Raw genomic sequence first — 25,895 nt, forward strand, 5'->3', positions numbered from 1 at the left:
GAGATTCCGTGCACTAGCTAGCAATTATTTCCGTGGCTAAATACGGGAAGGCCACGCTTTATGAGCGATTTGATTATTCCAGAGTTAAATACACTCAAACATACAGTTTTTTTTTCACTAACGATATTTATTATAAAAGCGTCATTTTACATGCTGAAAATGCGCTTAAAATATCAAAATGCTTCAACTCTTTATTGTTTTGCTTCTAATATTTCTGAAATATGTTGCAATTAAGATTTTTTTACACCTTTTTTAATCAGTATGAAGCAATGTTTACAAAAATTTTCTTTTTGTTCGATATAATCCTGCACGCAAATGCCGAGAGAGCTGATCAGCAGAGAAGTGTTTACCAGCCGTCATCTCCAAAATTTCAGCGATAAAATTAATTAGGTATCTGCAATTAATAAGGAAAGGGTACAATTAAAATTCAAATAAAAAAAAGCCAGCGCTTTCATTGACACCGGGTCTGCAATTACTTCCGCCAAAGTAAATCACACCCGTCGACTTTCGCTGGGAAAAAGATGTCAGTGCGAAAGATGACATTTTTTTCTTCGCCAAGAAGTGAGGAATGCTTGCCAGAGAAGTTCGCCGGGGATAAATGCAGAGGCTAATGTGAAAGGGGTAATCGATTTGCTTTGCTTTTCATACAGGCAATCTTAGAATGGTTAACTATTAAAGAAGACAGCAAATTCAACAGAATGAAATGAATTAACATATCACCTTCTTCAGCTTTATACTATAGGGCCGTCTGCACCATCCCGAGTTTTCAAATTAGCGCGCTATTTCTGTTCCGGCAAATTATCCCGATCTGAAAAATCTAAAAAAATTTTGTAATGCAGACGCAATTATCGCGCTAGTTCGTAGGATTAATCTCGAGATTGCAATCCCAAGTCAACTCGGGTTTATTTGCAAAATAGCGCGCTATTTACAAATTATCGCGCTAATTCGTAGGTGCAGACGGACTCGGGTTTGGACTCGGGTTAATTTATTCATGACCTTCAGTCCATAATGCAATTCGCATTCCATTTCCGCCTTGGTCAAAACATAAACACATCGCGATTGTACCGAACGCATGCGAAAGTCAACTTTATCGCGAATAGCGTTCATCAATTCCCCAATCAGCAACGATGGTGTCCAGCCCCCCAGTGAATGGATTTTGGGAGAGACCAGACAGGTGGGGGAGGCGCTCATTATTGACGATGGTCATAGTCAATAACAATACTGACAGCAGTGTCGACTTATATACCTTCACAAAATGTGAGCAAATAGCATTTCTTTCCTCCTCTCTCCCTCTCCCCCCTCATGCCTCCTCCGCCATCATATTAAACGAAGAATACTTCACTCGCTTATAATTATAGCGCGGCTGAGCGGAGAGGATTGTTGCATAACAACGGTCGAATTCGGCGAAAGTGCTAGTGAAAAGAATACATGTACTTGATTGCATATCGCGGGAAGTTATTCAAAAGCGCGGGCCGTTGAAACTCCAAGATCGAAAGTGCGCATGCTCGGAATATCAGGCTTGTTGCCTCGCTCGAGCAAGAATCGCTCTTCTTGCGATGGTGGCAGGGGCCGCGGAACGGTTTTCAAAGTGGGGGGGGGGCTGAACCAAAAGTGGGGGGGCTGACCATGCTAAAAATCACAATCATATGGTCAATTTTACGTTTTTGTACATGGTTTTGGAAAAAAGTGGGGGGGCTGAAGCCCCCCCCAGCCCCCCCCCCCCCCGGTTCCGCGGCCCCTGGGTTGAGACGGGGTTTCTTGAATCTCGAGATTAATCGCGAAGAGGGCTGATCGGGCTAAAATCTCGAGATTGAGCAAACTCGGGATGGTGCAGCACCGCCTTATGTACTTACCATAACATGTACTTTAGTCCCATTCTTGTGTCTTTCTCTCTTGCCATTCTCTTCCTGCCATATTTTCTGATACTTCATCCATCCTATCATCTAGATAAATGAAAAAAAATGCATTTCTTAACTTTTGAGCTTTTTAAAGCAGGTCTTATCCAAAAACAAAACAAAAAAATTATTCCATCCCCTCAGATAACTTCAAGAGAGAGGTCGAGAGAACGAAAGAGAAGGAGAAAGAAGAGGTAGAGAGGCCTATTAAGGGGTTAGCCATGGGCACATCACTGTCAATGACCCTTGTCATGTGGTGAGATGGGGCAATGACTCCAAAGAACAGTGCAATGTATCAGTTTGATAGATCACATCCACAAAAATAAGTAATCACTAATCATCCTGGAAGCTGTAAAGAAAATTAATGTGATTTTATTTGGTTCCAGGAGAAATATCATCCATAGAATGGATTGTTCGGGATAAGAATTACTGCATGATAAAATCTTGTTTTTTGGCAATCGTAAAATATTCCATGGCCAATACAATATAAAGAAATTATTTTCCATGATTTACTTTGTCTCTGAGTTAATGGAATGTAAACATAATCATGCAATGTAATACTTTTCAATGATTATTGAGAATTGAGATCATGAACTCAATATTCCATACATCCTTACCAAATGAAAACATGATGAGCTAAAATAATTAGAAGTTATACTCAGTATCTTTCCAGCTTTCAACCTGAATCGCTCCTTCCTTGATAATGCCCGATCCATTTTGAAGTCCTTTGAAAATGACAGAAATGAGATCTCTGATAAGAATTCCAGACATGGAAAGTACCATGAAAGTAATATCACAAAAATATTGACATAAACCCATGTCTTGGTATATTATCATACACCTCCAAATAGAAAGGAATATCATGTATATGAATATACCCTATATAAGGGCAATGAAGTGACCATAGCAACACAGAAAAAATACCATATTCACTGAAAACAAATGACCCATCACTCACTGTACCTCATACTGACTTGTTTAGAATCTATTCCTTTCTTACATGGCATCATGCCTTGATTTGTGCTTCATTTTACAGTCATTGTTTACAATGAAAATATTATTTTTTGTCTAATTCTGTTTAAAAAGCCCCAAAGCAAGTGACAAAAAAATGTATGAAGCTTTGTGAAGGTTCAAACAGTGTTAGATAGCTCCATGGTCAATCATGTGAATTTGTTGGACTATCATTCTCACATTTCAAAATCTCTATGGTTTACGGTATTAAGAGCCCTTTAAACTGTGAAGCTATTAATTTTCTATTAATAAAGGCCAATGATTGCCACATCAGGTTTTTTTTATGCGATTTAATGAAAACTTTCATAATTAAATCATATTACGATTAACCAACATAAGGTTTTGCAGAGAGTCCAGAGAGGTCAAGAGGGTTCAAGAAAGCTCTTGTAAACCTTCTTTCTCCCTCCTTCATTCTCTAGCCAATTTAATTAAGCAACAACTTTATCAACCATAATGCAGAGTTTTGCTAATTTGACCGGGCAGTTTCTATTGATATTTGCATGAAAAAAGATGCACACGTTATCAACCATAATGCCGACTTTTAACTTGACCGGGCAGTTTCTATTGATATTTGCATAAAAAAGGTGCCCACTTTATTAACCATAATGTCGACTTTTACTAATTTGACCGGGCAATTTCTATTGATATTTGTATAAAAAAAGGTGCACACTTTATCAACCATAATGCAGAATTTTGCTTATTTGACCGGGCAGTTTCTATTGATATTTGCATGAAAAAAGATGCACACGGTATCAACCATAATGCCAACTTTTAACTTGACCGGGCAGTTTTTATTGATATTTGCATAAAAAAGGTGCCCACTTTATTAACCACAATGCTGACTTTTACTAATTTGACCGGGCAATTTCTATAGTATTGATATTTGTATTAAAAAAAGGTGCACACTTTATCAACCATAATGCCGACTTTTGCTAATTTGACCGGGCAGCTAGCTAGTTTCTATTGATATTTGCATGAAAAAAGATGCACACTTTGAGCCAAGACAGAAATAATTGTGCACAAACATGTTTTCAAGTTATTTATGAAAGAATGCTAAAATATTGTTCTGAAATAATGTTGAAATAAATCTATTACAAAATAATGCATGACAAAGAAATACCTGGATAATAGGAAAAGCCTGAATTGTAAAAACTGTTAAACATGCCTTTATTATTTCCAACAAAACCTTTTCTAAAGTGACTAAGAGGGTAATTTGTAGTGTAATAGCAATTTTTGGATTTATAAAAGTCCTCATCATTCAAGTGAGTAGACTTGTATCCACCTTCTCTATTCACTGTTTTCCTTGTCAACATTGACACATGTACTTATGCATTCCAGTATTAGACCAGACTTTTGATGTTAGCCGTTCTCAGTAAGATATGTTTGCAAAAGAAAGGGGGAAAATAGTGATTGGCTCCAGATAAATGGATTTTGTTTTGGTCATGTCTCTTTCTTCTATACCATTGTTATGGTCGTAATCAAGATTTCACATATTCATGCAATATGGTAGAATAATATTTGAAGAAAAATCACACAAAATCATACAACCACACACACATAATGGTAGGAACATGAAAATATTATTTTGAATCAAGGCATATGATTTTTCATGCTTTACTGTGCATATTCCTATATCAACAGTTATGCTGTGAACATTAAGAGGATGAAATCTTTCTTGATTTATACCATTTCAACTTATTCTCCAAAATGCAATTAACATCTGGATATGGAATAACTTGGATTCATACTGGATTATGCACATGTATATATTATTTCCAGGGGTTATCAATTACCATAAATTTGTTTGTGTATACAATTTATTCAGATTCATTTCAATTCCTTTCCAGTGAATTTTACAATAAAATATCACAACATGAAAAAGGTAAATAAGAGGAAACCAATCTGTCATGGTACACAGATAATCCTTATCTTTCACAGTTCTAGAGCACAATTCATCTAACAAGAGCTTACAAACTTTGATTTTTGTCATGTGTTATATATAAGAATAATTGTAGAAGAATTGTAAAAGCAGTTACATTAACCTATTAGTTATTTCCCTTTAAGGATAGCCAAGAATTGTAAAGAACATTCTAGAATGTCTTTTTATTATGCAGGCCTTGCCTATTTAAAGGCCAAGGAAAAGCCAAACAATAGAATTGTATTGGTAGTGGAAATGAACAATAGGCTTAGCTATGTTATTGACACATGTTGATTTCAATGAGGTCATTCAAGAATGTTTTAGAAATGAAGAAGGCTCCTGAAAGAGGAAGAATATTCTTTTGGAAGGCAATGCTAGAACTTTCCATTATAGTGAATGATCTAGAATACTTGTAATTAGTATATAAGGCTGGCAGATTTTCCAAGGATCATCACATCATATGAGAGCAGGAGATTACATCACATCATATGAGATCACTTCACCAGATCAGATCAGAGCAGTTTATTTCCACCTGGAATATCTATATTGTGTGGAATTATTTGCCCACCATCAATGAACTCTTTGCAGTTATTTTGAGAGAGAAATTATCAGTGCTCATCAAGATCATCAACATCATCAACCTGTTCAATGAACACGCTTCAACCCATGGATTGCTGAAATTGACTGTTAATCGTCGTCAACATCGTCTTCACGGACATTTCAACTCGTTACAGTGACTCTTATTATTCATCGTCCTTCAACATCAGTTTCATCATCGCCATCATTAATAAGGAATCTTCCCAGCCTACCTGGAATCTATATCGGACTACCATAACAGTGAACTATAACCCTGGATTGTACATCAGACACTTCAAGAGATTTATGTAAGATCATTATTTGTTTTATTTATGTATAATTATTTCCTGTAATAAAAAAAAAGGAAATTTAAATTAAATCTTGTTTGTTATTTGTTGCAGTATCGTAACACATGGGACTAAACAAAATCTATAATAATGAATCCTTCAGCCATGAATATGACCGCAGTCTTCAATAACTTCTACATAGTTTACCTCCATTTCCTGTGTGCATTCTGGTAGGTATTCGGAGACTGCATACAACCCCAAATTGAAATTGGTGTACAGTATTTTACCTCCCATACTTTATCTCCCGGGGGATGGGGAAGGGGAGTCAAATAAATTACTCGTTCTTAAAGGGGTGTCTTTTTTTCAGTTTTGGAAGCGGACAACGTCAAAAACATATATTTTTTTAAAAGGTGGTTTTGAAAGACTGGTCAATGGTCAATCACAGGGTCAAACCTAGAGACTGTTCTTAATTACTACCTTCCTAAAACTAGTTTGCTGGAAACTAGTTTAGTGGAAACTAGATTAACATGTATGAGAACGATCAAAGATATCTAAGAAGCGATCTTCCAAACCGATTCATAAAACCACCTCACGATGTATTTTTGAATATCGCTTTGCCTCATTAAACTGGTTTTAGCATAAGTAAGGACACAACCGTTCTACAGGAAGTGATCTTCGCACATTTTGAGCTTGCTACTCCACACACTGTGTGTAAAATGCCTACGCTGCGTGCGGTATTGAATTTTGCGCGAAACATTTAAGTCACCCAACTGAGAGCGTTCCCATAGCAACATCTCTTTTTGTGAAGTGATTTTGAAACCCACTTTCAGGTGATCTAATGGGCCAAAATGTGTAAATAAAGCCTGCGAAAAACTCTTAAGTTAATAATTAAGTCATGCATGTGTACAGCAAAACATTTGACTTCATCCCCACCCCATCCCCCCCCCCCCGGATTTATCTGAACATGACGAAAACCTCCTTTTGAGAACAGTATACCCCAATTTCCCTCAATCAATTCTCTTTTCCAAGTACAACAAACCCACTGCCCAAGTTTAAGTATCAAAACAACTGTTTCTTGACCTCAGTCCAAAGATAACACAACAGCCCGAGTGCAGAGCATGCCGCCATTTCTTTTACTTACTTAGCTTATTTTGAGGTCAATTTTCTTCGTTCAAAATTGAAAATGGACTAACATTGGATTTCTGAATACAATATGCCCTTGAAATCGTGATTAAATATCGAATACAATAATTTCATTCCGAAGGTCCTACTACAGGCAGAGAAGTCTTACGTAATAGCACAGCTGTTGTTTATTATTTTGTCCTTGGCTTAACGCTCATTTACTGGCCTGTGGAGGTGAAATTGAGACAACGGGGATTACCTGGCCAAGAAGGGTTTATCGGGCTTGGAAATGTCATTGAGATTTTCAAATGAAAATTGGGGTAAAGAACCGCAGTTTGCAATCTGAACTGCGGCATTTCTCCAAACGGGGGTTTGACGTAATGATGCCTGGCCAATACACTGCTGTTTTACCATTCTCCTGCATGGATCTCTCTTTTATCCAGAGCTTAATTTCTCTCTTTTTGGAGGAGGTTTATAGGTGTCAATGCAGCACAGAAATAAGCAAAATAAGCGCGGATTTGGTCACTTCCGTCGGGTCTTTATTCCAGCAATAGTAATACACTGTCCCATGTGTGCTTATCCATGACGAAAATCTTGCTTTGAAGAGCAGTATACCCCAGTTTCCCTTATCATCAAATCTCTTCTCCCAGTTCTACAAACCCTATTGCCCTCAAGCATGAAATTTAAGTATAGAAACACCTGTTTCTTGACCTCGGTCCGAAGATAATACACCCCAGCATCAACGGTCACAGCAGGGGGCCACACACGATGGATTGCAATGTGTGTAGTTCTGGTGAGTGCATGGAGTTCCATATACACGCGTTGATAGAAACTTTTTTCTTCCTTTCTTTCTTTCTTTTTTTTTCCCCTTAATTTCCTTATTTCGAGGTCCATTTTCTACGTTCGAAATTGAAAATGGACTGGTATTGGATGTCTGAATGTAATATGCCTTTGAAAACGTGATTAATATCGAATACAACAATTTCATTCCGAAGATCCTTCTACAGGCAGACATGTCTTACGTAATAGCACAGCTGTTGTTTATCATTTCGTCCTTGGCTCAACGCTCGTTTGGCTGGCCCGTGGTGGTGAAATTGAGACAAGGGGATTACCTGGCCAAGATGGGTTTATCGGGGTTGGAAATGTTGTTTGAGATTTTCCAAACGAAAAATGGGGTATACGACCGCAGTTTGCAGTCCGAAGTGCGGTCGAGAATCAAACGGGAAATTTTCGTTAATGTCTGTGTTGGCAATCTTCAGTGTGATCATATTTCAGCTTAGATTTTATGATTTCACAAAGTTCAGTTTATGTAACTGTACCAGATCTAGATCCACGATGATATAGTCATATACTTAACCTTGGTTTTTACAGACTTTCTCATGAAATAAGCGTTTTACTGCAACTACTTTCATTTACCTTTAAACGCTACTGACTAATCACAACTGCATTATCTACATGTACCTAAATCTTTATTTTTCATTGCTGGTGGGAACTTAGATATAGCTTCAGAAAATCAAATCTAGAGAATTTTAACAGCAGGGTCTCACAGATTTCAGGAAATTCAGGTCAGGATCCCCAAACATCTGACCATGGACCACCAAACACAAAGCTGCATGGGCCTAAAGCAAGAGATATTCATTCGAGCCAACCCATTGCTATTTTTTTTTTATATGGCTGATTGACAAAGTGTATGCATATGATTGTCCATCTAACGCTGATTCTATTTTTGGTAATTACTGAACTTCCTTTTCCAAAATTCAGATTCAGATATTTTTATTGTCCAATTGCAATCAAGTACAAATGGAAATTCAATTTGTTCGCACAAAATAATTCAGAAGATTACACGATACATATATTAAACATTATTATACAAATCAACAAGCAAAGATAAGAGAAAGTAAGATAAAGGCAGTGCAGGGTAACATAATTTCTATTAAATGCACGAATTGAAACTGGAACAAAAGAATTTACGAAGCGTGAGGTTCTGCCGGGGAAGGGATCTCAGACGTTTGCCTGACCTCATCAAATTATATTTATGAAGGGCATGGTTCTCATCAAATTGGGAAGAAATATTACCAATTACCAATTTTTGACTATATTTTGACTGGCGGAAGGATTAGGGCTAAATGTATTTTGCTGTTTGAGGTGATTAATATGCTCCCCCCGACGATGTCTTCAAACACGCCAATTTATTTTTAAAATGAGACGGTCGAGGGACCCTTTTCTGGTCAGATATGGATTGCCAGATATATATCCTATCCACTGGTAATAAACATTTGACCCCCGAATTTCATCCTTATTTTTTATGAATTTTTTAAAGTGCCAATTTAACAACCAAGTCTATGGGGAATGAATTAGTCCTGTGATACCACAAGGAACACTATCTAACCAGTCATTCAATACTTTTATAATCATCAACAGAGGGCTGCGGCATACATGTGGTGTTATCTCAAGTATCGTGTAAAGTCTCTCTTGCAATAAAAACAATTTCAGCTCTCAATCCCAATAAAACATACTTACTAATAAGTTATACATGAACATGTCCTTTCCATTTTCTGTTCTATTGACCATGATATCATTAAAAAGTATTTAGGCTAGCTTACCAAATAAATTAGCACTAAACGAACACCTAGACAAAGGAAATTGTATGTTATTGTTATGCAGCGAGTGGCATGAACCAAATCAAAAATTTATTAAAGAAATTGTGTACTTTGGGGAAAATTTGAGAGAAAGTACAGAGAGTGAGCTATAAAATTCATAATTTTTACATTCTTAATAAATTTTCAATTCAATTTCAATTCAATTCAAGTCCATAAAGTAATTTGTTTTGGGATTTACAATAAATTGCAATATTAAACAGGTAAAATACCAAAGGACATTGAATGAAATAAAATTGAAATTTATGATGTTCAAAATAAAATCCAACTACTTCTTGCCAAAAATGTATCTACTGTTGCAATTTTGGGGATGGGGCAGCAACGCCCCCCCCCCCCCCACTTTAGTAGTATGCCATTGTAATGTGCAGTAAAGTCTTCTAACCAAGATGGACCTTATATAATGTACAATCTGAGATTAATATGAAATGTCTCACCAATTATTTTATTTTGAAAATGAAAAACTAAATAAGAAAAGCTAGTCAGGAATAAATATGAATCATTCTTTCATAAATTGTTTCCTATTGTGGCAGAGAGGAAAATTGAAGATGAAATACGACACTGAACTAGTTCCATTCATGACAATGTGGTAAAAATTATAGATCTATAGAATTTGTCTTCTTCAATGCTTTCAAAAAATTCACAGAAGCAGGCAATCAAGCATTAAAAGTTAGAACTATTCACATAAATTTAGAATTGCAATATTTCATGAAGCAATGAGATGGCCATCAATCTCAAATAATGTAACAATCAATCAACAACCCTTCTGCTTCAAATTCAGCAATTTCTGAAGCAAAGCGAATCAGATGTTATTGATCACATCCGTGAATAAATGCTAACAAGGAATATTGTATAATGTAAAGATCTGTGGGAAAATAATGAAAATGCCAGATTTAGGAAGAGAACTTATAATACTTAACAGCTCATTAAAGGTCAAGTCAACCCCAGAAAAATGGAGATCTGAATACATAAAGAAAAATCAAACTAGCATAACACCAAAAATTTCATCAAAATCGGACATAAAATAAGAAAGTTATGAAATCATAAAGTTTCGCTTATTTTTCACTAAACAGTGATATGCACAACTCAGTGACAGGCAAATGAGACAGTCGATGATGTCCCTCACTCACTATTTTTGGTTTTTATTGTTTGAATTTTACAATATTCAATTTTTTACGATTTGACAATATGGACCAACTTGATTGAACCATATAGTCAATGTTAATTCCACATGTTCAGGGAGGAATTAATGTTGGTTCACTTGATAATAAGAAAATTAGAATATTCCATATTTCATATAATAAAATACAAAAGAAATACCAAAGTGAGTGGATGAAGTCATCAGTCTGCTCATTTGCATACCGACCAGGATAAGCATATAACTATTTTGTGAAATTAAGCAAAACTTTAAAACATCATAACTTTCTTATTCTACATCTGATAATTTCAATGAAATTTTCAGTGTTGTGGTTGTTGGATTTTTCTCTTTTTATTCAGATATACTTTATGTCGGGGTGGACTTGTCCTTTAAGATGGAGAAACAATGATGGAGAATGGTGGTACTATTTTGGGGAGTGCACTTTTTTAATCTGTACAAACCTAGTGATAATGTAACTCATATTTTATACTGATATTAATTCTCAAAGCTAAAATTTTCTTTGCAGTAGGAGAGGTGAAAAGTATTGTATATGACCCCTAACTGAAATGAGATTACAATAAGTTTATTACATTTGAAAATACAAAGCCAGGTGATTTTGTGAACTAATGTGTATTTCATGCCCAATTGCCAACTCCAATATATTTTGATTATATGATCTGCTGCAGCAATCTCTTGAATGGAACACACAAATTTTATTGAATGGGATTGCATTCTGAAATGTAAATGATTTTGTTCACTAATATTGGTCTTGTGAAAATGATACACATGATTAATGCTGATTTTTGGAACCTCAATTTTATACCTCCCCCCCCCCCCTCCTTCCCCAAAAGAGAGTATTTTACTCAAATTGAATATCCTGCATTAGATGGGTCAATATACAACCGCGTAGCCAGGATTTCATTTTGGAGGGGGCGGTAAATGCACGTGAAGCGTGCCAACACTTACAGAGCGCGCAAAGCGCGCTCCCTAGGGGGTGGGTGCAGGGAGGGGGAGTTTCCCCCTCCCGCGCAAAGCGCGAAGCTTTTAGTGCTTCATAAATTAAAATGAAAAGGAGCCGTTTCTCTTGTCTCTAGTACTTCCAATTCGGTTGACTATATTGCGATTTTGAACCTTGTTTTCAAATGATTGTGAATGCACAAAAGAGGTATACAATGGAGGAAAATAAAATGATAATAAATCCGCGCAAAGCGCGGAAGCTAAAGCGTTTTATCAATTTTTCTTGCCATAAAAGGGTCCCGAGAAAAGGGTTTTCTCAAAGATATATTGAATACTTTCTTTGGAAAGATCAGATCATTGATTACAAACAATTTAGCAACAGTGCATATTTTTAACTCGCAAAACAGAGGAGAAGATTGGTAGAGGAAGATATTCCTCCCCGTGCAGAGCAATGAAACTCTGAAATTTCAAAGGGCGAACGTTTCATCAAATGTAGATGAATATCCAATCGGCTCTAATTCAATTGATTTTCTAAGATTATTGAACTTCATTACAAGGAATATAGTGCGCAAAAAGTTGAAACTTCTGCGATTTATTGAAACTATCTATCTATATAAAAAAAAAAAGGATGCCTTTTGACTTATCCTGAAGCGCTTCATTTTGAATTTAAAGAAACTTAAGTGTCATTCAAAATTTCAAACTGAGGGCGCAAAACAGGACAGGAGATGAATGTATACAGGGAAATGACATAATAATAATAATAGGTCCATTTATATAGCGCAGCTACTATGTGCATATACTCTACTGCGCTTTTGATAATTGGTATCATATTATTACCCCGGCTGTAGCTGAGCCGCCATATTAATAGGCGCTAAAGCGTTCAAGGAAAAATCCTACCGGGTACCCATTCACCTCACCTGGGTCGAGTGCAGCACAATGTGGATAAATTTCTTGCTGAAGGGAATTACGCCATGGCTGGGATTCGAACCCACGACCCTCTGTTTCAAAGTCCGAAGACTAATCCACTGGGCCACAACGCTCCACATATGACATGAAGTTTAATACAATTTGATAAAAAATATTGTACTTTATTAATACGACACGAACGAAATTAGGAACCTGTTTGCCCCAAAATTATGGTTGTTTAGTATAATGAGCTGAAAAGCGGGAGAAGTTGACTTTATGTAGGTGACGGCAGAAACTGATACAAAGATTTTACCCTCCCGGAGCCGACCAGACCAGAAGTTGCGCGATCAATTGAAAAAAAAGATAACTTCATATATTTACTTCGGTCTAACCTTACTCAAATTCATACCCTAATGTATACAATTTTAACTTTAACTGGCAAGAAGCACATAGCTGAGGTGGAAAAACAGGGTTAGAGAAAAGGTGGGGAAACAATGGAGAACTTCAATATTGTCATCTACCCGCGCGCAGCGCGGAAGCAAAATTCATATATAAATTTACAGCAAGAAGAGTGAAGGAGTTTCTCTTTTGAGAAACAAATGAATAAAAAAAAAACACAAAGCTACCTTCCTTTCTTCCCTTTCCTCCCTTCCCTTTTCCTTTTCTCCTCTCTTTTTTTTCCTTTTTTTTCTTTTTGGGGACGTTTTGGGGGGGGCGACCGCCCCTGGCTACGCGCCTGTCAATATATGGTTTGACCCGGAAAAAATTGCAACAAATGATTTTTCAACTGTTTCAGGTAGTATTTGACTTCAGGAATAACATACAGAAAATCTACCAAAATCCGCATATGGGATATTAGTTATTTTTAAGAAGGTGTCCAAAATGGCCGCCATTCACTGAAAAAGGATAACTCACTCATCATCCACCCAGGAATAATATTTGGGTTCATATTCCATGGTTCAGTGGGTAAAATAATTTATTGATACAAGTTAGAGTGAATATTGTCACTCTACGGTACCAGGCAATTCCAAGATGGTGCCCAAAATGGCTGCCGTAGGCTAAGAAATCAAAAAATCATTTATTACTTACTCAAGTGGCTTTAATTTGGTTTTTTATTCGATGGCTTTAATGGTGAAGTAGTGCATCAGGACAAAGCTCATGACATATCCACCTGGGAGGTCTGATTTTGGTGTCTAGACCATGGTTTCAATGGTCAAATAATACATTGGGACAAGTGACAAGGACAGTCGGTGGTATAGTATGTTAAAAAATCAAAGAAGACTTCCAAAAATGGAGTAAAAAATGCTGTTGCTTCTAAAAAAAAAAAACAATAGTTTGTTCAGTATTGGGGAATATGATTTTTGTGCCTATACCATGGTCTAGTGGGTCAAATGATACATCAGGGATAAGTTACAAGGACGATGGGTGGTCAAGTATGTCCAAAAGACCACAGTGGCTGTAGTTTAAAAAATAGTATAAATTAGCTGCTAGTATTTACAAATGGACATCGTTCATGTAATATCAGACAAGGGCATGTGATTTTTTATGTTTATACCATGGTTTTAATAGTAAGAAAATTAGTTACAAGGACAGTCAGTGTTCCAGTACGTCGAAAATCTTAGATTGCTTCCAAAAAATCAGAGTCTAATGACTGCTGTTACTTTAAAAATTAACATACTTCATTTAAAATCCACCAAGGAGATATGATTTCGGTGTCCACACTATGGTTAATATAATGCTTTTGGACTTGCTACATTGATAAGCAGTTGTCCAGTTTGTCTAAATATCCACCAGGGTTTTCAAAAAAGGATCTAAAACGACTCATATCACTCAATAATGGCCAGAGTTCTATGATATCTATCTGTAAGAAATAATGTTGATGTTTAAGTGGTATGAAGGGTCAAAGAATACATTCGGACAAGTGACAAGGATAGTTAGTATTCCATTTTGTCAAAAAACAAATCCATGGCGGATTCTAAAATTTCATCAAATGGGTGCTGTTACCAACTCATGAAACAATATGATAAGTCTTATCCTCATGCATTAAATTGTAGGCACCAAAATTACTTCTCACAGGTTGATATTGTATGAACTGTGTCCATTTTTAAGTAACAAGTCCAATTTTTTAAAGCCAATTTAGATTTTGAGACAAAATGGATAACTGCATATCATGGTAACCAGTCCCAGAGTATTTTTTGACCCTTGAAATCCTAGTGTAGACACCAAATAGTATCCCCAGAGGTGTATTTATACTGTTCTATATCCACTTTTAAGCAACAATAGTCATTTAAGACCCCCATTTTTGAAGCCATCTTCAATTTTTGGACACCTGACCCCGACTGTCCTTTCAACTTAACCCAATGTATTACTTGACCCTTTAAACTCTAGTGTTAACAGCAGAATCATACTTTTAAGTAACAAAAGTCAATTTACACCCCACCTTTTTTTTAAGTCATCTTGGATTTTTTAACATACAGACAACTGACTAGTCTTGTAACTTACCTTATAGTGTATCACTTAACCCTTTAAACCATGGGTTAGTCACCAAACTCTTATTCCCCAGACATATATTGAACAAACTATGTCCTTTCATGAGTAAGCTCACACATTTTCTTACTCCATTTTTGGAAGCCATCTTGGAATTTTGGACATAAAAGATCACTGATCGTCATTGCAACCATGTCCTAATATATAATTTGACCACTGAAACCATAGTTTAGACACTGAAATCATATCTCACAAGCAGATGTAACATGAGCTATGCCACTTTTGAGCATCAGTAGACATTTTAGAATCAATATTTGGAAGCCTTATTGGATTTTTGGTCATATCAGATCACTTTATGTCCTTGTCACTTATCCCAAAATATTTGACCCTTGAAACCAGTGGTTTAGACATCAAAATCACATCTCCCAGGCAAAAATGGAATGAGCTATGTCCGCTATAAGTATTAGTAGCCATTTCAGAATGAATTTTTGGAATCCATCGCGGATTTTTGCACATACCAGACCACTGACTTTCCTTGTAACTTGCCCTATTGCATTAATTGACCCTTGAAATCACATCTCCCAGCTGATATGAAATAAGCTATATCCACTTCAAGTATCAGCAGCCAATTTTTAAGATCAATTTTTGGAAGCCATCTTCCATTTTTGGACATATCAGATCACTTACTGCCCTTGTCACTTATCCTAAAATAATATTTTACCCTTGAAACCAGTGGTTTAGACATCAAAATCACATCTCCCAGGCCAAAATGGAATGAGCTATATCCGCTTTAAGTATGAGCAGCCATTTAAGAATGAATTTTTGGAATCCATCGCGGATTTTTGCACATTATACCAGACCACTGATTCCTTGTAACTTGTCCCAATGTATTATTTGAGCCATTTAACCATGGTATAGACACACAAAAAACATATTTCTGGATATTGAGAAAACTGTGTCAGGGCTTTTTTAAAATAGCAACAGCAATTTTAGACTCCATTTTTGGAAGCCATCTTGGATTTTTTAACATACTGGACCACTGACTGTCCTTGTAACTTATCCCAATGTCTCAGTTATTTAAGACACCATAATCATTATGTCCAAGGCGGATATGAAATGAACTGTGTCCATTTTAATTATCAACAGCCATTTCAAACTCCATTTTTTTAAAGCCATTTTTTATTTTTTGACACCACCTTGGATTTTGGACACACCAGACCATTGTCTGTCCTTGTAACTTGTTCCAATGTACTACTTCACTCTTTAAACCAATGAATAGATCCAAATTAAAGCCACTTAGATGAATTGTGGATTTTCAGCCTATGGCCGCCATTTTGGCCGCCATCTTGGAATTGCCATGTACAATGGAGGGCTTATAATAATAATAATAATAATAGGTCCATTTATATAGCGCAGCTACTATGTGCATATACTCTACTGCGCTTTGATAATTGGTATCATATTATTACCCCGGCTGTAGCTGAGCCGCCATATTAATAGGCGCTAAAGCGTTCAAGGAAAAATCCTACCGGGTACCCATTCACCTCACCTCACCTGATAATTCACTCTAGCCTGAATTATCAATTTTGTTACCCCCTAGACCATGGAATATGAGCCATAATAGGATTCTAGGGAGGATAATGATTCAGTTGTATCCATTTTTTCAGTGAATAGCAGCCATCTTGAAAATAACCACTTCCCGGATGCAGATTTTGGTAGATTTTTAGTATGTTATTCCTGAGGTCAAATAGTACAAAAAACCATTGAAAAATCATTTGTTGCAATTTGTTCCGGGCAAGGGTATTTTTGGTCGTATATTGACCCTTCTACATTGTCAATCACATGCACTTTGTGGCAGAGATTAACAAATTGTTAAATAGTTAACAAAAAGAGAAAAAACTAACAGGCAATTAACACTGAAAATTTCATCAAAATCGGATATAAAATAATAAAGTTATGACATCTTAAAGTTTTCGCTTAACTTCACATAACAGTGAAATGCACATCCTGGTTGGTATGCAAATGAGGACAATGATGACATCTTCCACTCTCTATTTCTTTTGTATTTTATTATATGAAATATTCTAATTTTCTACTCATTGTCAAGTGAAACATCAATCAATTCCTCCCTGAACATGTGGAAATATTATGATTCGGTCAACTTGGTCCTTATTGTCAAATCTGTAAAAAAATCTTTGCATAAAAAAAAAGTGAGGGACATCATCGACTGTCTAATTTGCATGTCATTGAGTTGTGCATATCAATGTTTTGTGAAAAATATGCGAAACTTTAAAATGTCAAAACTTTCTTATTTCACGTATATTTTGATCAAATTTTTAGTGTTATGCTGATTTAATTTTTCACTATTTATTCAAATAAACATTTTTCTGGGATGGACTTGACTTTTAAAAGAGGAAAGAAAAATATCTTACAAACCTGTAGGCTGTTAACATCACTTCATTTATTTTCTCTGTTGATGGTTTGTTAAATCATTCTCCAAGAAAGTTTTAACACGTTAAAGGACAAGCCCACCCCAGAAAAAAAAAGAAGCACATCACAAACTCCGATGAATATAAAGTAACGTTAACGTTAAAGTAAAGTTCGGATCTGATGAAGTGATCTGGTATGATATGATGTCCTTGAAGAATCTGCCAGCTTGATATATTAATTACAACTATTCTAGATCTTTCTAGTATTATCTTTTAAAACGACATTGTCCTTCTTTCTGGAGCATTCTACATTTCTAAAACATTCTTGAATGACCCCAGTGAAATCACAACAATGTCAATTAAATAGCTAAGCCTATTGTTCACTGGAATGTAGCAATCTATTGTTTGGCTTTTCCCTATTCAACAATAAAACTCCTTGGCCTTTAAATAGGCAAGGCCTGCATAACAAAAAGCTTTTACAAAGACATTCTGGAATGTTCCTTAACATAAATGAATGTAATTGCTCTTACAATTCTTCTTACATATAACAGTGTGTCCATTTCTTAACTACACAGTCTTTGGCAGAGAAATGCTGAAAATTGACCTAATTTCATTCTTCTTTTTTGCAGCCAATAATCAGATTTTTTTCAAAAATGTTACATTTCTGTCAGTCTGAAGATCATTTCCCTTCAAATTCACAAAGAAAATGTGATATGTTCTTGAAATAAGAAAAATATTTTTTTCTCTAGACACCCTTCTTAAAGTAAGGTAGGCCAAGTGTAACTTAGAGCTGTTACGTAAACAACCTAAAGTTAGGCCTACCGTAGGCATAATAGAGCTAGACCCTACCGGTAATAAGAATACACGTGAGAACTTTTTTACATTGAGAATCTGCAACCTATGGAATAGTCTAGCTTCCTGAGCTTGTAGTATACCCTGCTAGTTGCTGTGTGTCTAGATAGGTTGTGTGTCCGGACGATCAATTTTAGAAAGTCATTTGGAAAAATTTACAAGCAAAGTTTCATCAATTTTTAGGTATGGTCAGCAGTGGCATAGCTAGGATTTTATTCCCGGGGGGGGGGGGGGCACTGGGGGGGTCCTTGCTTTTTCAGGGGGGGGGGGCACCGGCCATTTTTCCGGTGTGTGTGTTATGTGTCACAAGGGCGGATCCAACTTTCACCAATAGAGGATGGGGCCCGAAATTATCTTCACCTATATTTTCTCTGATCAGTCACTTCTTAGTTTTATTCTTATAAAACAACATGAACATGAAATAATCTCATAAGCCTTATAAAAAGGGCAAGCGCGAAGCTCGAGCAATTCTTTCTTTTTACTTTCATGTATTTTTTCCTGAAAATTTAATTTTCTGGGTAATGTTAGGTGTGATCCTGAACAAGATTTGTATGTAACTAGAATGGTTACTGCGAACGCCAATATATTTCAATAATGCGAGCGCGAAGCGCGAGCAATTTTTTTTTACATTCCGACCTAAAAATGGGTCATTCTAATTTTTGTATTAATAAATGGGATAGGTATGTAACTAAACAATTGATGCGCGAGCTAAGCGCGAGAGGAAAAAAAATGAGATTTTAGACCTAAAGAGGGACACTCTATTTATATTTTGTAAATCATAAATAGGATATAGTCAATTGGGTATCATTAATAATGCTATCGTGAAGCGTGAGCAGACACTTATTGATATTCTGATAAATAAAGAACATGCAGGCTATATCGCGCATGTTTTAGATTTAGACCTATAAATCTGGGCATTCTGAATACATTTGTTTAATGGAACATTATAGAATATACGTAGACAATATGAACTTGGCAAATCAAGCTGTGACCATGCAGCGTGAGCTTAAAATGCTGATTTACAGAGCACTTAAATTTGTGCATGAAAAAAAAATAATGAAAGCTCGATGTCCGAGCTAAAATATGTTTTGTATATTGATTTCAAAACTTGCTCCATATCAGTATTATCAGCATATTGAGCAAAATATGAATCTCATCGAACAGGAAATTCTGGCGCGAAGCGCAAGCAAAAATTTTATATAGTAACATGAAAGATTTGTTTTTTGATTGCAAGTCTTCATATTGAGCAAAATATGAATCTCATCGAACAGGCAATTCTGGCGCGAAGCGCAAGCAAAAATTTTATATAGTAACATAAAAGATTTTATTCACTCGTCTTCCTCCTCTTTTTTCCTCTTCTTTTTTTCTTCTGTCTTTCTTCTTTTCTTTTTCCTTTTCTTCTTTCTCCCTTTTTTCTTTTTTTTTTGTTCTGCCAATTTTTTCTGGGGGGGGGCACGTGCCCCCATGTCTGCGCGGTCTCCCAACAAGACCCAAGTCTGTGCACCCGTGTATCTGCATGATTCTAGTAAAGAAGATACGCAACGAGCACGAACTTTACACACATATGCCATATAGCAGGTATTCATAAAAAATCCGACAAAGGGCATTTCATGTGACAGCCTCAAAATGCAGCCTTTGTCATCAAAATCCCTGAATCGTGTGCAAAGTGAATCTGAAAATGACTGCCCGAGGTTTTTTCAAGAAAATCCTATATTTTCTTTCATTTTTCAATGAGAAATTTGGTACACTTATTCTTAATAATTTAAGGAACATTATTAACCAAAAGATTTTGTAAAATAAGAAGAAATTCATGTTAAATCTTAATTCAAATTGTTAGGTGTGCTGACTTGGGGCCAGGGTGACCAGACGTCTCGTATTTCCTGGGATTGTCCCGTATTTTTCTCCTTTGTCCCGGCGTCCCGACAAACCCTTCCCGGGACGCCCGTTTGTCCCGTATTTCAGAATATTGAACAAAATGTAGTTTATACATTCAAAAGTGACGAATTTTTATTAAATAATTAACCAACAGATGACGAAGCAGAGACAACAATTTAATCGATAACTGTAAATTTTGCAAGTTCTGCTGTGATTTTCTTGTTAACCCATTACACTGCAAACGAAGTGGCCTCGAATATGGCCTCCTGCCTGTGTGTGGCAGGCTACTAGATAGGCATGTAGGATAGGAGCAAATTCTCAATGGTGCAAACAATCTCACTTGATAAGCAATTTTTCAAACCAAAATAATCACAAAATCGGCGGGAAATTCTAATAATTATGTTAAGGATTCTCAGTTTAATTTTGGAGATGTAATTGGAGGAACAAATTATTGAGTTTTTGCTTGTTTGATTGAAATTTATTTCTGCGTTCAACATGTTCAACATAATACAACATAATCAATTATTACATAGATTTTACATATATATACATTTTAGACACACGTATCATTTACAATCTCTTTCTGAATATAAAAAAAAGCATATGAAAAATATTATTTAACTCAATTTCAGAACGCAGGAGACCGTCGTCATGAGCGACCTGCTTGATGTTGACGACGGCCTCAAGGTAAAAAAAGCGACATGTAAAACTTACACATTTTTTAACAAGAGGTCATGAGGGTGTAGTGCAAGTGCATGTGTAGTGCAAGTGCAAGTGTAGTGCAATTACATTAGAAGAGGAGGGGTCAAAATTTATCATTAAAAAAATACAAGTATAGTCAATGTGGCGGATTTGAATACAATGATATTAGGTTGCACTTCATAGTGGCTTTAAAGGAATAAAGTGAGGAACACATTTTTGTAGTTTCGGGTAAATTATTCCATAAGTCGGGGCCATGGTGTCTAATTGCTTTATGAGTTATTAATAACTTTGGGTTTGTTGGTGAAAATTTCCAGAAATACGGGTAGGGTATGTGTGAATTGTACTGTTTAGATTAAATAAATTTTGAAATGAGGAGGGAAGTTGGTGTTTTTTGTATTTGAACATAAAAACTGCAACTTGCATGACATTCAAATCAGAAACTTTCAATGTTTTGAGCTTACAGAATAGTGGATCAGAATGAGAAAAATAAGACGATCCTGTACAGATACGAAGAGCTCGCTTTTGTAAGGTGAGAATAGGGTTGAGTTTGGTAGTTCCACAATTGGCCCAAACAATATTACAATATGTTATGTAAGGAAGTACTAGTGTATTGTATAGTAAAAACAGAGTTACTCGTGGTAACATAAACTTTAACTTATTAATAATTCCCACGCCTCGAGAAATACATAGTGTAACATGATTTATGTGATTATTCCAAGTTAAATTCTCGTCAATAATGACACCCAGGAATTTCGAACTCTTCGTTTCTTCGATTGTATTGTTGTCAATGTTAATATTAATTGGATTATTATTCACATGGATATTGTTATGCTTGAAATGTATAAAATGGGTTTTCTGAATATTGAGAGAAAGTTTATTGCATTTGAACCATTTCGAAATTTGTATTAGTTCGGCATTCAAGATATTTTCTCGAGATTTAAGGCTCTTATGAGAATAAAATATGTTAGTGTCATCTGCAAATAGGACAAAAGATAACAGTGATGATGTATTGATTATGTCATTGACGTATAATAAAAACAGAAGTGGACCCAGGATAGATCCCTGGGGGACACCACATTTGATTGGAAGAGACCGTGAGTTAATACCATTAAAAGTCACATACTGTTTTCGATTGCTTAAATAACTTTTAAACCATACGAGCGCCGGGCCCCGAACACCAAAGGAATACAATTTCGAAAACAATATATCATGATTAAGAGTGTCGAACGCTTTACTAAGGTCTAAGAAAATACCAATAATGTGTTCTTTTTTGGCCATGGCTTCTGTAATTTTATCATATATCTGAACCAGAGCTAGATCCGTGGAATGATTTTTTCGAAAACCATACTGGTTTGGATTTAATATTTTATGGAAGTTTAGAAAATTATATAATCTATTATAAACAATTTTTTCTAAAATTTTTGATATAATAGGGAGAATGGAAATAGGACGGTAATTAGTGATTTCATGTTGGTCATCTTTTTTGAAAATTGGGGTTACTTTGGCTATTTTTAACAAGTCTGGGAAAATACCGGATTGTAAAGACTGGTTAAATATGTGTGTTAGTGGATCAGCAATGAAATGGATTATTTCCTTTAAAAGTGAAGTGTTAATGTTATCATGACCTTTGGATTTCGAAGAATTTAATGATTTAGCAATATTAATGATTTCATTCGGGTTTGTCGGTCTTAAAAATAAAGAGTCTTGAATCGGTTCTGAAAAGAATTCAGTAAAATGAGCATTATTCGGAGTAGCAATTTGGGTGGCAAGTTGAGGACCAATATTAGTGAAGAAAGAATTAAAGCTATCGGCATAGTTGTTAGAATCTGTGATTTTGTTACCATTGAAAGTAAGGTTATCTTTAGGTATAGTCTCGTTTTTTGTTCCCATAATTTCTTTTATAACTTTCCATGTAGCTCCTGAGTTGGATTTTACCTTTTGTAATTTGTTTGAGAAATGTAACTTGCGAGAAAAACGAATTAACTTTGTTAATTTGTTACGATACGTTTTGTACACAACTAGACTTGTATTCGTAGGGTTCTTTCAAATGTTGTTTATAAAGTCGGTTTCTTGTTTTTATAGATTTAAGTATACCTTTCGTTATCCATGGGTTTATGGGTGTATTACGTTTACGTTTATTTCTTACAAGTGGAATGTTTTTATTGTAATAGAATTGTAGCTTTGAATTAAAATTTTCATATGCAGTATTCACATCATTTGTATTTAGGATATCATTCCATAACAAGATCTAGTTGTTTCAGCTTTCGTTTTGAGTCTTGGTGTGTACAACATTTTACTTTCTAAAATTTTTTAAATACATTTAAACAAACACCAAATAACATGATTTTTGTTAGATAATTAGATTTTTTTTGTTTGTTTGAAGTTTGAATTTTTTTCCTCTTTCTTTTCTACCCTATCCTTCCTGCTTGTCCTTTTTTGTTCCATCTATCTTTATTTCCCATCTTTCTATCCTGAGCATTTCTCTCTCTCTCTGTTTATTTTTCTTTATTTCCCTCTTTCTCGTACTTTCCTTCTTTATCAAAATTTCCAGTTTTTATTTTCTTCATTCTTTCTTTCCTTAAAATTTCTGTGGCTTCCTTTTCCCTTCCTCTCCTGTTTCTTTTCGTTCCATCTCTCCTTTAATTATTTTCTCTGATTTCGTTCTCTCCTCCCTTCATTTTTCCCTCCCTCTCTTTCTTCTTTTCTTTATTTCATTTTTTCCTTATTCTTTTTCCTTATTCTTTCTTTCTTTCCCTTCCTTCCTGTTTTTCTTCTTTCTTCCAAAGAATGAAGGAAACATATTTCTTTCCTTCATTCTTTCTTTCCTCCTCCCTTTACATGTATTTACCTTTTCCCTTTGATTCTCTCCTTTATTTTGTCTTTCACACATTTATTCATCTTCCTTTACTTTCTTTTTCTTTCTGTCTTTCTTTCTATATTCATTTCAAAGAATGATGGAAATCTTTTTTTAATCTCTTTTATCCTTTCTTTCATCCTTTTATTCTAACTTTGTTTTTTCATATTTTTTCCTTCATTTTCTTTCCTTCTCAATTCATCTATTTTCTTTCTCTCCTTCATTCTTTCGTTCACCCTCCCTTCCAATATTTATATTGGAATTATATTTTATTTCACAAGTCTAAAGCTGTGTGTGGCCTTCTTTTTTGAAATATGTTTATCGATTGCCCCGTATTTCATTTTGTGAAATCTGGTCACCCTGCTTGGGGCCCACCATCAGAAAAAAATGTTAGGAAATATTATAAAGAACAAAATAGAAGATGATTACAAGTATTGATTATTGAATTTATTTTTTTAGTGTACCGTTATCTAATCCAAAGACAAAAAAGAAGGCTTTAAAAAGATAAGTGTCCAGACACCCGACCCCCCCCCCCCCATCCTAGAGTCTAAGGAAACATGAAACATGTTTTACAATTTGAAAAAAAGGATTGATTTTTAATTTTAGTGGCGTAATGCAGAATTTTAAATATGATTAGGCCTGTATACCCCCGGACCGCGATAATTCTTCAGACGTCACTGAAGATCCTGCGTCCAGAACTGAATATGTAAGTTAGGCTTAGGCTTTATAAGAATTCGGTCTTGACTTACTTTATCCAATTTTTGATCGATATTCTCTTGATGATTTCTGCTTTTCTGATCCCTCCCTAACGATCGTGATTGAATATGAAAATTTGATGAAAATCTTAACTAAGTACCGGTAATACCCAGTCGATTCGCGGCTGTCGCGCTCGTGTCGACATTGATTTTGAAGTAACAAAAGCAAAAGGCAGCAGGCGCCTGTACGGTGTACTGATTGCATGACGAGATCGTAGGAAAGTCCTAGGACCATTCTTCCGAGATAAGAAGATTGGCGACCAATAAGCGCTTTCCGTTTCACGAAGGCAATTTTGTCTTCCTGTCCCCGACATCGTTGATATCGATAGTATTGGAAAAATGTTTAGTCTTCACCTGAACCTTTTGTTTCGGAATGACAAAGGAGATCAAATAATGTTTTATTTATTACTGATTGTAGAATTGATGTATGGAGCTTACTTTAAATTATGAGGTAAAAAGAGAAAAAAAACTTTAAAGATTATAAGATTTATATAGCGCACTTTGACTAGATACCGGTACTCAAGGCGCTTCATCAGAGCAGATTCACAAACATATCTGAATAAAATCGAAATTTTCATTATTTCCCATATTTAGAACACGGTGTCCTTTGAGAGACACTTTTCCCGGGGGGGGGGCACTTCCATTCACGAGTGGATACCACAATGTGCTGCACTCAACCCAGGGGCCCGTTGCAGAAAGAGTTGCAATCAATCGCAACTCTAAAAATCATGCGAAATTTGATTATCAACCAATCAACAACGCGCATTTGGGACTTTCGCATGATTTTTAGAGTTGCGATTGATTGCAACTCTTTCTGCAACGGGCCCCTGGTGAGGTAAATGGGCCCGGTAAAGCCAGGGTAATTATGCTGCATATACTAGAGCACTTAGAGACTTCTGACAAAGTAAGTGCGGTTAAGCGCTATATAAGCAAGTATAATTATTATTATTACCATGCGCGACCATGGGGTCTCGAACTGAGCACCCTAAACACGAAATATAGAGTATATATATATATTCTATATTCCGAAAATGCACCCCTTAACAAGTATTGGCGTGTGAAACCCTACCCTTAACAAGTATTGGAAACAAAACGATACTCTTGACAAATATTCCCTGAAATGAACCCCAAAACAAGTACAGGAATGTTTTATTTTTACGGGTCCTTCGGTCGTCGGCTTTAGGTTACTTGGTTTAGTACGACCCATTAGAGATGTACTAATTACGTACTAGTATCTCTATGGTACGACCCCACCGACCCCACCTTCTACACCTCGTGCAAATCGGAATAAACACTGTTCAGTGTTGGGGCAAAAAAGGACATCCTTTACAAAACATTTTAATTTTGTTTTATCATCCCGCAAATTCGACCCTATACACGTAATTTTCCTAGCGAAATAGATACCATTTTTTTCATTATTTTTGTGTTTTCGACACCCTCATCACGTTACTTACGTAACGTGCCCTATCGTGAAAAA

At 35.7% G+C, this 25,895-nt stretch overlaps 1 long non-coding RNA gene across 1 annotated transcript; it reads right to left on the minus strand.

Annotated features, from left to right (window-relative positions):
* Window positions 1-1,846: 1,846 nt before the first annotated feature.
* On the minus strand, window positions 1,847-24,601 carry LOC121410234. Its single transcript, XR_005969298.1, has 3 exons — window positions 24,413-24,601; window positions 2,513-2,620; window positions 1,847-1,943 (listed from the first exon to the last, which is right to left on the minus strand). It is a non-coding gene; the product is annotated as an uncharacterized LOC121410234 (long non-coding RNA).
* Between the last annotated feature and the right edge of the window lie 1,294 nt (window positions 24,602-25,895).

The sequence above is a fragment of the Lytechinus variegatus genome, chromosome 3, assembly GCF_018143015.1.
Source record: "Lytechinus variegatus isolate NC3 chromosome 3, Lvar_3.0, whole genome shotgun sequence".
Classification (NCBI taxonomy): Eukaryota; Metazoa; Echinodermata; class Echinoidea; order Temnopleuroida; family Toxopneustidae; genus Lytechinus; species Lytechinus variegatus.